The sequence below is a fragment of the Dendrobates tinctorius genome, unplaced genomic scaffold (genome assembly GCF_039654945.1).
Source record: "Dendrobates tinctorius isolate UK_male_01 unplaced genomic scaffold, ASM3965494v1 ptg000202l, whole genome shotgun sequence".
Taxonomy (NCBI): domain Eukaryota; kingdom Metazoa; phylum Chordata; class Amphibia; order Anura; family Dendrobatidae; genus Dendrobates; species Dendrobates tinctorius.
Window position 1 is genome coordinate 646133 of NW_027361869.1, and position 17494 is coordinate 663626.

At 45.7% G+C, this 17494-nt stretch overlaps 1 long non-coding RNA gene across 1 annotated transcript; it reads left to right on the forward strand.

Annotated features, from left to right (window-relative positions):
* Positions 1-1431: 1431 nt before the first annotated feature.
* Positions 1432-9722, forward strand: LOC141057035 (uncharacterized). Its single transcript, XR_012221969.1, has 2 exons — positions 1432-2000; positions 8613-9722. It is a non-coding gene; the product is annotated as an uncharacterized lncRNA (long non-coding RNA).
* The last annotated feature ends 7772 nt before the right edge of the window (positions 9723-17494 follow it).

Here is a 17494-nt window from a genome sequence, read left to right on the forward strand (position 1 = left end):
CAGGTGCAGTAATAGGGACACATGCGGCAGCAGCAGAGGCTCAGTATTGGGGTATCAGGTGCAGTAATAGGGACACATGCGGCAGCAGCAGAGGCTCAGTATTGGGGTATCAGGTGCAGTAATAGGGACATATACGGCAGCAGAGGCTCAGTATTGGGGTATCAGGTGCAGTAATAGTGACATATACGGCAGCAGAGGCTCAGTATTGGGGTATCAGGTGCAGTAATAGGGACACATGCGGCAGCAGCAGAGGCTCAGTATTGGGGTATCAGGTGCAGTAATAGGCACACATGCGGCAGCAGCAGAGGCTCAGTATTGGGGTATCAGGTGCAGTAATAGGGACACATACGGCAGCAGCAGAGGCTCAGTATTGGGGTATCAGGTGCAGTAATAGGGACACATACGGCAGCAGCAGTGGCTCAGTATTGGGGTATCAGGTGCAGTAATAGGGACATATACGGCAGCAGCAGTGGCTCAGTATTGGGGTATCAGGTGCAGTAATAGGGACACATAGGGCAGCAGCAGTGGCTCAGTATTGGGGTATCAGGTGCAGTAATAGGCACACATACGGCAGCAGCAGTGGCTCAGTATTGGGGTATCAGGTGCAGTAATAGGGACACATACGGCAGCAGCAGTGGCTCAGTATTGGGGTATCAGGTGCAGTAATAGGGACACATACGGCAGCAGTGGCTCAGTATTGGGGTATCAGGTGCAGTAATAGGGACACATACGGCAGCAGTGGCTCAGTATTGGGGTATCAGGTGCAGTAATAGGGACACATACGGCAGCAGTGGCTCAGTATTGGGGTATCAGGTGCAGTAATAGGGACACATACGGCAGCAGCGGCTCAGTATTGGGGTATCAGGTGCAGTAATAGGGACACATACGGCAGCAGCGGCTCAGTATTGGGGTATCAGGTGCAGTAATAGGGACACATACGGCAGCAGCAGAGGCTCAGTATTGGGGTATCAGGTGCAGTAATAGGGACATATACGGCAGCAGCGGCTCAGTATTGGGGTATCAGGTGCAGTAATAGGGACACATACGGCAGCAGCGGCTCAGTATTGGGGTATCAGGTGCAGTAATAGGGACACATACGGCAGCAGCGGCTCAGTATTGGGGTATCAGGTGCAGTAATAGGGACACATACGGCAGCAGCGGCTCAGTATTGGGGTATCAGGTGCAGTAATAGGGACACATACGGCAGCAGCGGCTCAGTATTGGGGTATCAGGTGCAGTAATAGGGACACATACGGCAGCAGCGGCTCAGTATTGGGGTATCAGGTGCAGTAATAGGGACACATACAATGTGATTGGTGAGAAGTGGAGTTTATCCAAGAGAGAGCGGTGGGGCTGTGGACAGTTCGAGGGGTGGAGCCTGGGCGGCGTCTCAAGGGGGCCCCGATAATTTTGCCATATGAGGCCCTGAAATCCCTAGTGGCAGCCCTGCCCCCACTCACCTCACATACAGGACAGTGCCCGCCGTCTCCCCCTGGTGCTTGCACTCGTTGCAGGTGTGCACACATCTGTCTTGTCCCTGTGTGCGCAGCTCCCCCAGCATGCACAGCGTGGACCACTTGGAGCGACGCAGCGAGGAGAACTCCCAGTGCTTGTCCCGGGCCAGAGACAGAAACGCCTCCGTCCGTCCACCAATCACAGCTCAGAAGGGGATCCGGATCCACGATGGGTGGGAGGGAGTTGATTAGCTGATTGCTATGGGAGACGCTACGGCTCCTTCCAGGTATGACGTAATTTCCGGGGACGCGTCATACCGGGGGTCGTGTTCTCTCTAGTGATGGGAAGTTCGGCTCTTTTTTGGTGATTCGGCTCTGCTCACCATAAAGAGCCGGCTCTTTAAACGGCTCTTTTTTTTTAAATAGAAATCCGGTTTCCACAGTCCTGGCTCTTCTCTCTGACTTGGCAAAAGCAGGAAGAGAAGCCTCCATTACACATTGGTCTCAGCCGTCTGATGCCGGCGTCTGTGAGCAGCAGGGAGCGAGGTCAGCGGCCTCACTGACAAACAGGAGTGTTTATTAATTAACGGGTTGATGTCTTCTTAGGTTTTTGGTTGAGGGGGCTGATACTCGGGGCTATCTAGTGGGATTTGGGGACTTAATGTTTGTGTGATCTGGGAGCTTTGGGGGGTTAATAAATGCTTGTGGGTTGGTGGGCTAACGGGGTGAATGCACGCCTGCGGGGTCTGGTTGGGTCCCAGGGGGGGTTATTGCACGCCTGTGGGGTCTGGAATGTCCGGGGGGTCAATGCACCTTTGTGGGGCCTGGTTAGACTCCAGGGAGGTTAATGTTCGCTTGCAGCGTTTGGTTCGACCCTACCGTAACCCCCCAGCAGACCCCACAAGTGTTCATTAACCTCCTTTTGTGGGGTCCGGATGGGCTGCCGGGGAGCAGTAGCGTAGCTACTGGGGGGGCAGAGGGGGCGGTAGCCCCGGGCCCCGAGCTCTGAGGGGGCCCACCAGAGCTACGCTACGCTACTGTAACTGTATCAGCGTGCACAGCGCGTCCATACAGTTACATTCTGCGGCAGAGCAGGGAGAATCGATCTCCCTACTCTGCCGCCCAGCCGCTGTGGGCCCCTAAGAAGGCGGTGGGGGGTCCCGGTGCCAGCAGTGCGCCCCCCACTCACAGCCAGCAATATCCTGGGCTATTCTGTGCGCACAGGACCTGTGATGAGGTCACGAGAGGGGCGGAGTCAAGGGGTCACATGATCAGGGGCTTCAGGCTGCAGGGCTCTGCTGTGCTGGTTGTCATGGTGCTGGATGAGGTGAAGTAAGTTTCTGTGTGGGCTCAGGAGGGGTTTACATGGTGGATGTAGCAGAGCTGTGTGTGTATGAGGTGTACAGAGTGGAGCTGTGTGTGTATGAGGTGTACAGAGTGGAGCTGTGTGTGTAGAAGGTGTACGGAGCAGAGATATGCATGTATGAGGTGTCTATGGGGTGAGCAGAGCCGTTTGTGTACGGGTCAGGGTGTACAGAGCAGAGCCGTGTGTGTGGGGGGTGTACGGAGTGGAGTCGTGTGTGCAATGTGTACAGCTTGGAGCCGTATGTGTACGAGGTGTATGGTGCGGAGCCGCATGTGTACGGGGCGTGCGGAGCAGAGCTGTGTGTGTACAGCGTGTACGGAGTGGAGCCGCATGTGTACAGCGTGTACGGAGCGGACCTGCGTGTGTACAAGGTGTACGTAGCAGAGCCGCATGTGTACAAGTGTGCGGAGCAACGTTTGTACAGCGTGTACGTAGCAGAGGCGCGTGTGTACAGCGTGTATGTAGCAGAGGAGCGTGTGTACAAGGTGTACGAAACAGAGCTGCGTGTGTACAAGGTGTACGAAACACAGCCGCGTGTGTACAAGGTGTACGAAACAGAGCCGCGTGTGTACAAGGTGTACGAAACAGAGCCGCGTGTGTACAAGGTGTACGGAGCAGAGCTGTGTGTATAGGGGGTGTGGAGCAGAGCCGTGTGTGTATAGGGGGTATCAGGTGCAGTAATAGGGACACATACGGCAGCAGCGGCTCAGTATTGGGGTATCAGGTGCAGTAATAGGGACACATACGGCAGCAGCAGAGGCTCAGTATTGGGGTATCAGGTGCAGTAATAGGGACACATACGGCAGCAGCAGAGGCTCAGTATTGGGGTATCAGGTGCAGTAATAGGGACACATACGGCAGCAGCAGAGGCTCAGTATTGGGGTATCAGGTGCAGTAATAGGGACATATACGGCAGCAGCAGAGGCTCAGTATTGGGGTATCAGGTGCAGTAATAGGGACACATACGGCAGCAGCGGCTCAGTATTGGGGTATCAGGTGCAGTAATAGGGACACATACGGCAGCAGCGGCTCAGCATTGGGGTATCAGCAGGATGAGTGGTTTGTGCAGGTTGGAGATAGATGGTGATGGGGCTGGAATATGAGAAGTGAATCGTGTCGTTGTTGTATTCTCTGTAGTAAAACAAGCCACTGTGTATGGACAATTCAATAAAACAATAGGACACAATGTATCTAAAATTCTATATAATCTTTAATAAATCAGATTTGGGCAATTATAAACTTGTGCAAACAAGTGCCAAGGACATACAAAATATTGATCTAAAATCATAACATATATATATGAAACAATAATAATAAAAAAGAGGCCTGTCAAAAGATTATTAATCTATCACAGCATCACACGCATATTGATGTAACAAGTGTGCATAACTGTAAACAGTGATATATTAAAACAAAAAATATATATATAACACAAAAGTGATTATACCCACAATTGGGTTATAAAACTAATATAATTCCACATCAATAATATACCATTGTGGTAAACTCACATCCCAAAGTGATAACCCATAACATAACACTCAATAATGTGTGAGCCGATTAGAGATGTTACATACCCGTGATATAATGACAGCCTCTAAAGTAATGCCCGGCACTCCCCGACGCGCGTTTCGGAACTGGCGTCCTTCGTCAGGGGGACGAAGGACGCCAGTTCCGAAACGCGCGTCGGGGAGTGCCGGGCATTACTTTAGAGGCTGTCATTATATCACGGGTATGTAACATCTCTAATCGGCTCACACATTATTGAGTGTTATGTTATGGGTTATCACTTTGGGATGTGAGTTTACCACAATGGTATATTATTGATGTGGAATTATATTAGTTTTATAACCCAATTGTGGGTATAATCACTTTTGTGTTATATATATATTTTTTGTTTTAATATATCACTGTTTACAGTTATGCACACTTGTTACATCAATATGCGTGTGATGCTGTGATAGATTAATAATCTTTTGACAGGCCTCTTTTTTATTATTATTGTTTCATATATATATGTTATGATTTTAGATCAATATTTTGTATGTCCTTGGCACTTGTTTGCACAAGTTTATAATTGCCCAAATCTGATTTATTAAAGATTATATAGAATTTTAGATACATTGTGTCCTATTGTTTTATTGAATTGTCCATACACAGTGGCTTGTTTTACCATAGAATTGAATGGTCTCCATTCAAATTTTGTGACATATCAGGAAGGTTGGTTGATTGGAGCTGTATGAATATTTGCACAAGTTAATTTATTCATTATATGTGGATTATATGTAGATTGGTGCAATTTTATACATTTTTTCATTTTATTATTTCTTTCTGCTGTGGTCATTTGTTTGTATTCTCTGTAGCAGAGCCGTGGCTGGAGGAGTTACAGTGCCTACAAGTAGTATTCAACCCCCTGCAGATTTTGCAGGTTTACACATTCGGAATTAACTTGGCATTGTGACATTTGGACTGTAGATCAGACTGGAAGTGTGAAATGCACTGCAGCAAAAAAGAATGTTATTTCTTTGTTTAATTTTTTTTTTAAATTGTGAAAAGTTTATTCAGAGGGTCATTTATTATTCAACCCCTCAAACCACCAGAATTCTGTTTGGTTCCCCTGAAGTATTAAGAAATATTTCAGGCACAAAGAACAATGAGCTTCACATGTTTGGATTAATTATCTCTTTTTCCAGCCTTTTCTGACTATTTATGACCCTCCCCAAACTTGTGAACAGCACTCATACATGGTCAACATGGGAAAGACAAAGGAGCATAGCATTCCAAGGCCATCAGAGACAAGATCGTGGAGGGTCACAAGGCTGGCAAGGGGTACAAAACCCTTTCCAAGGAGTTGGGCCTACCTGTCTCCACTGTTGGGAGCATCATCCGGAAGTGGAAGGCTTATGGAACTACTGTTAGCCTTCCACGGCCTGGACAGCCTTTGAAAGTTTCCTACCGTGCCGAGGCCAGGCTTGTCCGAAGAGTCAAGGCTAACCCAAGGACAACAAGGAAGGAGCTCCGGGAAGATCTCATGGCAGTGGGGACATTGGTTTCAGTCAATACCATAAGTAACGTACTCCACCGCAATGGTCTCCGTTCCAGACGAGCCCGTAAGGTACCTTTACTTTCAAAGCGTCATGTCAAGGCTCGTCTACAGTTTGCTCATGATCACTTGGAGGACTCTGAGACAGACTGGTTCAAGGTTCTCTGGTCTGATGAGACCAAGATCGAGATCTTTGGTGCCAACCACACACGTGACGTTTGGAGACTGGATGGCACTGCATACGACCCCAAGAATACCATCCCTACAGTCAAGCATGGTGGTGGCAGCATCATGCTGTGGGGCTGTTTCTCAGCCATGGGGCCTGGCCATCTGGTCCGCATCCATGGGAAGATGGATAGCACGGCCTACCTGGAGATTTTGGCCAAGAACCTCCGCTCCTCCATCAAGGATCTTAAGATGGGTCGTCATTTCATCTTCCAACAAGACAACGACCCAAAGCACACAGCCAAGAAAACCAAGGCCTGGTTCAAGAGGCAAAAAATCAAGGTGTTGGAGTGGCCTAGTCAGTCTCCTGACCTTAACCCAATTGAAAACTTGTGGAAGGAGCTCAAGATTAAAGTCCACATGAGACACCCAAAGAACCTAGATAACTTGGTGAAGATCTGCATGGAGGAGTGGGCCAAGATAACTCCAGAGACCTGTGCCGGCCTGATCAGGTCTTATAAAAGACGATTATTATCTGTAATTGCAAACAAGGGTTATTCCACAAAATATTAAACCTAGGGGTTGAATAATAATTGACCCACACTTGTATGTTTAAAATTTATTAAAATTTAACTGAGCAACATAACTTTTTGGTTTGTAAGATTTATGCATCTGTTAATAAATCCTGCTCTTGTGTGAAGTTTGAAGGCTCTAACTTATTTGCATCTTATCAAACCTGCTAAATCTGCAGGGGGTTGAATACTACTTGTAGGCACTGTATGTCGGTCTGGGCTAAATGGAAAAGACGTGAAAAGTGACCGATTCCATCAGAAAGAACGTCAGCGGTAAGACACCAACTATACCTGTGCAGTAATCACATATGTTTTGTAGGACTGGTATTTACCACTGATCATATTGCGGTAATGTCCATGTTGGCCTTTATATAGGGATTATTTTCAGTAACAGCAGTCATCTCCTACATCCACTATTAGGGGGCGTCACCGAGTTGTAATCACAGTTACCTAGTTAGGGGCCCACTCAGAAGTTTCGCCCCACCCCGAACCGAATCCCTAGCTACGCCTCTGCGGGCAGGGTTAATGCACGCTTGTGGGGTCTGGTTTGACCTCTGTGGAGGGTGGAGATTAATGCACGTTTGTGGGGTCTGGTTGGACCCCGGGGGGGTTAATGCACGCTTGCGGGGTCTGGTTGGACCCTGCATTAACCTCCCAGGAGGCAACCAAACCCCACATGCGTGCATTAACCCCCCCTCCTCCCAGGATCCAGCCAGACCCCACAAGCATGAGGAGGTTAATGTGGGGTCTAGTTGGGTTCTCTTGGGGGGGGAGATTAATATATGCTTGTGTGTCTGGCTGGGCTCACGGGGAGGGGGTTAATGCATGCTTTTGTTGTCTGGTTGACTCCTTGGGGGGGTTAATGCAGGGCCCAACCAGACCCCCCCAAGCGTGCATTAACCCCCCCCGGGGACAACCAGACCCCACAAGTGTGCATTAATCTCTCCCTACCCCCCCCGAAGCCCTACCAGACCCCACAAGCGTTCATTAACCCACCCGGGGACAACCAGATCCCAGAAGTGTGCATTAACCCCCCCTGGTCTGGTTGGGCTCTGGGGGATTTAATGCACAATTGTGGTATCTGAGTGTCTTGGGGACTTGATGCTTGGGCCACACGGCGACCGGTCTGCATCTGTTGTGACTTGAAACGGGGGATTGATTTTGGGGTAGGCGCTCGACTAGGGGTTTTTGTTTGGGGAAGAGGTGCCATCTGGTGGGGGTTTATGCTTGGGGGGGGGGGGGGGTGTCCGACAGGGGGTAGACATCCGACGTGGGGTAGACATGCGATGGGGGTTTATGCTGGGGAGGGTCAGGGATGGAGGTCCGATGAGGGCTTTTGCTTAAGGGGGTGGACTTCTGATGGGGTTTATGCTGGGGGGGAGCACGTCCGATGAGGGCTTCTGCTTGGGTGTAGGGAGTTGGTGTCTGATGGGCGCAATGCTGGGGGTTGTGGACATCTGATAGGGGTTTATGCTTGGGGGTTGGACGTTCGATGGGATTGATGTTGTGGGGGAGGGGCATCCAATGGGGGGTTTAAGCTGGGGTGGCGTCCGATTGGGGGGGTTTATGCTTGGAGATGAAGGGTTGTGCATGTGAGGGCGGGGAGGGGGCGTCTGATGGGGATTTACGCTTGGGGTGGAGGGGGCGTTTGGGCTTTGTTGGGTTTATCCTGTGGGGTCCTCTAATTAGTGTGAGGTGGAGGTTTATGATTGGAGAGGGGATTTATGGTGTGTGGCCCTCTAGTTGGTGTGCGGGGTGGTTAATGCTTTATTGGGGTACACAAAAAACTATGGTTGTATGCTGCTTATGCTGCGCAAACAAAATGTAGGTCTCCTTCCCCCCTCATCCCCCTTCCCCCGGAGAGGAGGGTACACCACCAACTGGCACAAAGCTAATCCGTTTTTATCTTGGTGTCAGTAGGAGGCAGACACGGGTCCGGACCACCCAGGTTGGTTTCTGCCTTAGGTCCTGATTTTTTTTTTTTTATTAATGATTTCCCTTTTTTCTTTCAGATATGGCTTTTGAGGGCGACAGAGTGGAATTGTCAATTGTGTCACTACCGCATCATCTGTGGTCCATGAGGCAGGGCCCTAACACATCAAGAGTGTTTGGGGTTTCCCGGCGGACGGTCCTTGCCACTAATCCCCTACCCTCTCGCCGCCCAGAGCCAGATAGAGTAGGGAGGGAAGACAAATCCGTTACCTGCCAGTCGCCCGAAAGTCTGTGTTCAGGTTATTCCATGCCCGTCTTCAACACCAGTCTGCAAAGAAGGATCTGGGATCCTTCAGGACAGGTATATCCTACAAGGTAGCGAGGAGGCTCCATTAAAAAAAAAAATGAAGGGACAGGACAAATATGTCCTAGTTTTCTCCTGAGCAATATGGACATCTCCTTGGGAAACCTTCCTTCATGCGGCCTCCACGTTTTCCAGAAGCTCCTGCGACCCTATGCTTAAAAAAAAAAAAAAAAAATCCAAGCTCTCGTCTAGCCTTCTCCGGTGACCGGGCCACACCACCAGCGCCCTGAACAATCATGCACGCCATTATTCTAGTGCTTCCTGCCCTCTGCCTATCAGGGTAAGAGGACTTTTCTTCTGCAACAGAGGACTAAACTCCCGCTTCCCAAGAGGTCTCTTTTTCCTACCCACCAGGAAAAAGACCTTCCTTCAGGTCAGCCCCCTCCTGGCGTCCATGAACCCATCAGTGCTGGTCCACTAGGCCTGGATCTAGCAGACTCCCTTCGGCATAACAGGGCGTTCCCACCTTGGATGTCTCTCAGGGTTGGCTGCCGTCTCCTTCACTATTCAAGGCAGGTATTATGATCTCTGGTCTGAAACACCGAAAGCAGGCCCTGGGGGGCCGAGCCACAGACCCTCCCATCAGTCCTGCCCTCATGCACCAACAGCATATTGCAGTTTTACAATACATAAGAAATGCATAAAATGGAACAAGCAAAAGTTTTAATGCAAAAAAATGCACTTTTATAAAATTAGAAAGGTTTCTATATAAGAATGTTATTTAGCCAATATTTCTGTAAGTAACAGTCTGAGATTTCTGTGGGAAATCTTAATTTACTCCTCTTAACCTGGTTCTGAATGTAAATAAAACATTGCTGTAAGTCTCCATGTTGAAATTTAGCCTTTTATTTCATGCATGGGGCAGGACAAGCCCCTGATTCATCTGTGTAACACATGTAGGGTACTCTAATAACAGGGTGAGACAGGTAAACCACTTTTGAAACTTCACGTTGACTTAATTAGGACAGTCCTAATTTTAATATTAAAAACCTTACTGCTTTGTCCTGTGACTTGCATGTGGATAAGGACTGAGAAGAATTAGGCCCAAATAGTGGACACACAGGAATGGGAAACCACATCAATATAAAAAGGTTTTTAATATTAGTTAGGACTGTCCCAATTAGGGTCACTGAAGTGGTATCATAGAATCGTAGAGTTGGAAGGGACCTCCTGGGCCATCTGGTCCAACCCCCTGCTCAAAGCAGGATTCGCTAAATCATCCCAGTCAGATGTCTGTCCAGCCTCTGTTTGAAGACTTCCATTGAAGGAGAACTCACCACTTCTCGTGGCAGCCTGTTCCACTCATTGATCACTCTAACTGTCAAAAAGTTTTTTCTAATATCTAATCTGTGTCTCTTCCCATTCAGTTTCATCCCATTGCTTCTAGTCTTTCCTTGTGCAAATGAGAATAAAGTTGATCCTTCTACAATGTGACAGCCCTTTAGATATTTGTAGACAGCTATTAAGTCTCCTCTCAGTCTTCTCTTTTGCAAACTAAACATTCCCAAATCCTGCAACCTTTCCTCATAAGACAGGGTTTGCAGACCGGTCACCATTCTGGTCGCTCTTTTCTGAACTTGCTCCAGTTTGTTGATGTCTTTTTTAAAATGTGGTGCCCAAAACTGGACACAATATTCCAGATGAGGTCTGACCAAAGAGGAGTAGAGGGAAATAATGACTTCACGTGATCTAGACTGTATGCTTCTGTTAATACATCCTAGAATTGCATTTGCCTTTTTTGCTGCTGCATCACACTGTTGACTCATATTCAGTCTGTGATCTATTAGTATACCCAAGTCTTTTTCACATGTGCTGTCACTTAGCCCTATTCCTCCCATTCTATATATGCTTTTTTCATTTTTATTGCCCAGATGTAGTACTTTGCATTTCTCCCTGTTAAAAACCATTCTGTTAGTTGCTGCCCACTTCTCCAGTTTATTTAAATCTTTTTGAATCCTCTCTCTCTCTTCTCTAGTATTAGCTATCCCTCCTAGCTTTGTGTCATCAGCAAATTTAATCAGTTTACCCTCAATTCCTTCATCTAAATCATTGATAAAGATGTTGAACAATACAGGGCCCAGGACAGAGCCCTGTGGTACCCCACTTGAGACATTCTTCCAACTGGATGTGCAGCCATTTACGACCACTCTTTGGGTCCGATCACTAAGCCAGTTATGAATCCACCTAACAGTTGCCTTGTCCATTCCATACTTAGTCATTTTTTCAATAAGGATTGTATGAGAGACTTTGTCAAATGCTTTGCTGAAGTCAAGATATACTATATCTACAGCATTTCCTTGATCCACCCAATCAGTGATACCGTCATAGAAGGAAATTAAGTTAGTCTGACATGACTTATTAGTTAGAAACCCATGCTGACTCTGTTTAATCACTTCATTCTTATCCAGGTATTGACATACATGTTGTTTAATAATTTGTTCAAAGATCTTTCCTGATATAGAAGTCAGACTCACCGGCCTATAGTTGCCTGGGTCCACCTTCTTCCCCTTTTTGAAGATAGGAACAACATTTGCTCTTCTCCAGTCTTCTGGCACTTCTCCTGTTCTCCAAGAATTTTCAAAGATTATGGAGAGGGGTTCAAAAATTTCTTCTGCTATCTCCTTCAGTACTCTGGGGTGTAATTCATCTGGACCTGGAGACTTGAATTCATTTAGGTTAGCTAAGTGTTTCCTCACTATCTTTCTGTTTATAGATATCCTGGATTCTTCTATTCCCTAAATAGGACAGTGAATAACAGTTGATGTTGCATTTCCTTTCTGAGAGAAAACAGATGCAAAATAGGAATTTAAAAGTTCAGCCTTCTCAACATCCTGTCTTACCATTTCATCATTTTCATCCTGTAAAAATCCTATAGCATCTTTGACTTTTCTTTTACTTTTGACATATCCCCAAAATCCTTTATTATTGCTTTTGACATCTCTTGCAAGCCTCAGTTCATTTTCAGCTTTAGCTAATCTGATTTGTGCCCTGCAGGTTCTGCAGACAGCATTATATTCTTCTTTAGATATGCCTCCCTCTTTCCATTTTATAAACATTTTTTTCTTCCTTTTTAGCATGTGCTTAAGTTCTGTGTTCATCCATCCTGGTTTCCTTAAATGCTTCCTATTCTTCCCTCTTTTCGGAATTGTTAACAACTGTGCTTTGAGAATTTCATTTTTCAAGATTTCCCATCCTTCCTGGACATTTTTGTCTTTAAGGATATCCAGCCATTGGATCCCTCCAATTCTCTTTCTGAATCCCTTAAAATCTGCCTTTCTGAAATCTAACCTTGACGTCTGAGTCTTCACAGGTCTTCCACCTCTAGTAATCCAAAATTCTAAAATAGCATGGTCGCTACCTCCTAGGGTCCCAGCCACTTTTACCTCCTCAACCATTTCCTCCCTGTTTATAAGGATTAGATCCAAGGTAGCAGTTCCCCTTGTTTTCTCCCCTACCTTTTGGAAGATAAAGTTGTCAGCAAGAGAGGATAAGAATTTCCTTGACCTGTTAGTTTTGCCTGAGAGAGATTCCCAACAAATGTCTGGATAGTTGAAATCTCCCATGACAACTATGTCATATTTTTTGGAGAACTTGGCCATCTGATGCATAAAGAGTTCATCTATATCTTCGGCTTGCACAGGCGGCCTGTAGTAAATGCCTACAATGGTGTCCTTTCCATTGTTCTGTCCTTGTATTCTTACCCAAACAGTTTCCACAGAACTCCCAGTCTCTTCAATCTCTGTGCAGATATACGCGTTTCGAACATACAATGCGACACCCCCTCCTCGTTTATCAAGTCTGTTTCTTGCAAATAAGTTGTATCCTTCTAGTCTTGTATTCCAATCATGTGTATTGTCCCACCAAGTTTCAGTGATTCCAATTACATCATATTTCTGTTCCTGTGTTAGTAGTTCCAATTCTCCTTGTTTGTTGCCCATGCTTTGTGCATTAGTATAGAAACATTGTAGTTTGTGATTGGTTTCTCTTTCTCCAATATTTTTATTAATTAGATTCTTTCGTCTTTGTTCTTCCTTTCCACTTCTAATAGCAGAGTTCTCAATAGCATTTGTCAGGTGTATGGCTTTTTCTGGTCTTTTGCTTCCCTTCCCATGTTGTTCTAGTTTAAAGCTCTCCTTACAAGTGTAGCAAGGCGACTTCCAAATACATGCTTTCCAGTCTTCGTAAGGTGCACCCCATCTCTAGCAAGTAGTCCATCGTATAAGTAGTTCACTCCGTGATCCAGAAATCCAAATCGTTGCTGACGGCACCATCGACGTAGCCAGTTGTTCACCTGCAGAATCTTATTCCACCTCCTTGTTCCATGGCCATCCACTGGGAGGATGGAAGAGAAGACCACCTGCGCTCCCAGTTCTTTCACTTTCTTGCCTAAGTCTTCAAAGTCTCTGCAGATGGTTTCCAGGTCGTTTCTTGCGGTGTCATTTGTCCCCACATGTAGTAGCAGGAATGGGTAGTCATCTGTAGGTCTGAAGAGTCCTGATATCCTGTCAGACACATCTTTAATTTTTGCACCTGGAAGACAGCACATTTCTCTTGAAGTTATATCCGGTCTGCAGATAGCGGCCTCTGTTCCTCTCAGCAGGGAATCCCCCATGACCACCACTCTCCGTTTCTTTTTCACAACATTTTTCTTTCTCCATCCAGGAGGACTCTGAAGGCGTACAAGGTTGCTGTTTGTTGGCAAAGTCTTATCCTGATGTATTTCTTCATCGTTTTCCTGCGTGAGAGCCTGGTACTGGTTTCTGAGCAGTATGGGTGCTGACTGCCTCCTGATCCTCCTGCTTCTCTGGGTCACATGTCTCCATTCCTCTGTTTCTTCAGGTGCACTTTGAATTTCTTCTCTTTCTGTAACATGAAGAGATAATTCTGCTCTGTCCAAGAACTCTTCACCTTCCTTAATGATCTTCAACGTAGCTAACCTCTCTTCGAGATTTTGCAACTTTTCCTCCAACAGGGACACAAGCTTGCATTTGTGGCAGGTGAAGTTTGGCTTTTCCACTGGTAAATCTGTGAACATGTAGCAAGAAATGCAGCTCACCAAATGGCTCCTGGCCTCTTCCATCTTGAGATTTCTTAAAAACGATGAAAGATGAGCCAAATTTCGCGTGCCGATAGGCGCGCGGTTTTTCCAATTTCCTCTTTTCAGCTGCAACGGCCAAAACCCAGTGATCGTTGAGCTCGCGGAGACTCTTCACTTATCCCAGAAGGCACTGGGAATATGCAAATGATCTCCTCAAGACTCTTCCCCTGGTTTTCCGATTTCCTCTTTTCAGCTGCAACGGCCAAAACCCAGTGATCGTTGAGCTCGCGGAGACTCTTCACTTATCCCAGAAGGCACTGGGAATATGCAAATGATCTCCTCAAGACTCTTCCCCTGGTAGGATAGCTTATGCTTTTTTTTTTTTTTTTTAAATAATAAAACATGTTTAAGTACCCAATATTTTCATGCACTATTGCTGTTTATTTACTACAGGGTATTCAATAATTGTTTCTGCCCCCCCCCATATAAAGTACTACCACTACCTGTATGTCACCATATACAGCATTCTAGAATACTGTGTATATATAGTACAACCACTACCTGAATATGTATGTGTGTAATAAATAAATATATATATATATATATATACACATACACAGTAAATATATATTCACTCCAAATAAAGGAAAACAAGAAATAGTCCAAAATAAGCATATATAAATTATAATAAATACTGAAGAAAATAACTTCAATCCAAAAAAATAAGGCCAAAGCCTAGAAATAATAAGAAGAGGAAATGCTCCCATTAAGAGTACACACAGAGAAAAAAACGGAGCAGAGAACAACATCCCATAAAAAACAATAATTTATTAATTCAAGTAAATAACAATACAAAAGTATATATATCGATAATGACTTAATAATAGAAAAGGAGGGATACAAAGGCCGAAAACAAAGGTACACGTGGTGGTCCTGTGACCAAGAGTTATAAGATGTATAGAGCGACAATATAGTATAATAAATCCCGGGCAAAAACCCATGCAGAGTATAGTTAATATTGTCCAGAGCATTTAAACAAGTCAAATGCCCCTCAGTATTTAAATAGTGTCACTTACTCATGATCGCCGGTATGCCAAAGTGCACCTCTGTGACCCCCTGACGCGCGTTTCGCGATGAATGCTTTCTCAAAAGGGGTACATACAAATGCCATATCCTTAATGCTTATATAGTGTCATCAATCAGTGCCGGAGTATTTGGGCGCACGCGCCAATGACGTCACCCGCCAAGAACGTTACCTCCCACCCCCGTGGCCGTCACTAGACGGCGCGCATGTAGGTGGAACTCCACCTGCTGACGTCATACACATGCGCACCAAACTAATACAGATAACCACGGGGGAAGGTGGAAGGGGCGTGAAGCAAAGCGCGCGTGCGCACCATAGCCGCCATTTTGCTGAAGACCAAGGCGGCAGCCATATTGGAGAGGGTGAGAATCAGCCCAAATACACAGGAAAAGAGAAAAAAAATTGGAGTGATCCAATACTGAAATAGGCCACAAGGGGGTAGTACATATATCGGTGCGACATTAGTGATATTTAAGAGAATAATATAAAGTGCAAATGTGCATCTGCAGAATAACAAAGTGCAAATCCACATTTACATCATAAAATATTATGATACATATGTCGGCGCGACATTAGTGGTATTCAAAAGCATGATATAAAGTGCAAATGTGCATCTTCAGAATGACAAAGTGCAAATCCATGTTTACATCATAAAATATTATGATACTAATATATACAAAAAATGGTGACGAAATAATAAGAATGATACAAACACAAAAAGTACACATATAATTTACATATACATAGAAAATAAACAATATGTGTGTATATAGGCAAAAAACTGAAATAACAAAAAACAAAGAAATCTTCTCATCCAATTAGACGGAAACCCTTGGTTTGTATTCAATATTCAATAGTGTCCCACATCCAGGAATTAACCCAAGATAGGATAATGGGGCATCATAACCAACATAGGTTCCGAAGAAATAAAATCCGGCAAGGCAAAAACTATAAAGGGAAAAACTAAAAGACAAAAAGACATGACAAAATTAAAATGCGAGATTAAAACGTGGGACGGTGGTGCAAATTCATTTTAAAGGCGTAAATTACATGCATACAAATGCACACACATGTATATATGTATAAACATAGATACATGAACAAACGCTGCCGCAGAGACTAAGACGGAGAGGTAGAAAGGCAAAAAAAGGGGAGGGGGGGGGAAAGGGGGAATTTATTTCTAAAGAAAAGGGACAAAGGTAAGTTTTTCATTAAGTCCCTTAGGTGTAATAGTGTCAAGAGTCACTATCCACCTACACTCACGTTGTGCCAGAAGGCGGACCAAATTGCCACCCCTGACCCCACCGTGAACCCTATCAATGCCCCTCACCCTAAGGCCACTGGGATCAGAACCATGGCATAACAAAAAATGTCTCGGTAGAGTCTTAAGTAAAGTGGGATCCACAGCGTCCCTTGCGGCAGCGATGTCACGGACATGCTCGCGCGTCCGTACTTTTAACTCCCTCGAAGTGAGACCTACATAAATCAGGGGGCAGGGGCATGTTGCATAGTATATTACGTGAGTTGTGTTACATGAGATGTACTCACGTATTTTGTACTCCCTGCTCCCATCAGATGTACTGAAGGTCCCACTTCTAAGGATATTGGGGCACGCGACACACGTACCGCAGGGGTAACATCCGACCCTAGGATTGCTCATATTGAAAATGAATTGCGACTTAGTTGTGTAGTGACTTTTGACCAAATGGTCTTTCAGGTTCCTCCCCCTGCGCTGTACCATCAAAGGACGCTGTGGTAAATTCCCAGCCAAGGTCTTGTCCGTATGTAGGACTGACCAGTGTTTAGTTAATACATCACGAATCTGATCCCAGCGGCAGTTAGAAGTTGAAATAAATCTCACCTCCTTAGAATCAGTCAAAAGCTTCCTAGGTGAAGATACAAGAAGTTCTTCCCTTTTAGTGCGCTTAGCACGTCTGTAACCCTCTCTAATACAGCGATTACTGTAGCCTCTATCACGAAACCGTTCAGTAAGGCAAGCAGATTGCTGTTCAAAGCGGGCCATAGTCGAGCAGGTCCGCCTGTTTCTTAGAAACTGTCCAACTGGGATGGCTTTAATCACAGAAAAATTGTGTGCCGAAGAGGCATGTAAAAGAGAATTCACCGCCGTTTCCTTGCGATGTAAATCGGTCTCAATAGACCCATTGTCTGCCACACACAATTTAATATCCAAAAAATCAATACATTTTGCATGATGATTAAATGTAAATCTAAGGTTGAATGAATTCACACTAAGGGACTGCATAAATTTGGATAGGCTGGTCTCGTCACCCCTCCATATCATCAATACATCATCGATGTAACGAAACCAGCCCACCACCTGGTCCGCGGCGTGTGCCCCGTCCCCATAGAAAACCTGCCTCTCCCAAAAGCCAAGAAACAGGTTTGCATAGGCCGGGGCACACGCCGCGCCCATTGCAGTCCCCTGTAACTGTAAATAAAATTTGTCTTTAAAAAC